Source organism: Camelina sativa, unplaced genomic scaffold (assembly GCF_000633955.1).
Source record: "Camelina sativa cultivar DH55 unplaced genomic scaffold, Cs unpScaffold09952, whole genome shotgun sequence".
Lineage (NCBI taxonomy): Eukaryota > Viridiplantae > Streptophyta > Magnoliopsida > Brassicales > Brassicaceae > Camelina > Camelina sativa.
Window position 1 is genome coordinate 1 of NW_010931008.1, and position 397 is coordinate 397.

The following is a 397-nucleotide window of genomic DNA, read 5'->3' on the forward strand; positions in this document are numbered from 1 at the left end:
ATACCCATATATTTGCACATGTTAACCAAGCGAGGCCTATATTTGAAAAACAAAGAGGTAACTACTGTCAGAATATGTTCCTTTCAGAGCGCAAGGTATCTCCAAGATCAAACAAAAAAGGAGCAACAAACCTGCTAATGTTATCCAAAGTAAGCTCATCGTTGAAAAGCTTTGCAAAGCCCAAAAGTTCATCATTATGGACTATTTGACCTCTTCGAACCTGCAAGCCAGGATTATAAGAACAAGGAAAATGAATTTCAAATCCAAAAACCAAAAGAAAAGAAAGTATCTGAGCCAACACAAAATTACGACTTTTTACCTTGTCTAGAAAGTCATCCAGGTCTTCAGCAGTTTTCTTTACTTCTCCAGATCTTGAATGTTTAACTTCCTTAGCCAT

General features: G+C 36.5%; 1 long non-coding RNA gene across 1 annotated transcript; it reads right to left on the reverse strand.

Annotated features, from left to right (window-relative positions):
• LOC104775190 lies at positions 1–397 on the reverse strand. The gene is made up of 3 exons (XR_765749.2): positions 320–397; positions 132–220; positions 1–36 (listed from the first exon to the last, which is right to left on the reverse strand). It is a non-coding gene; the product is annotated as an uncharacterized LOC104775190 (long non-coding RNA).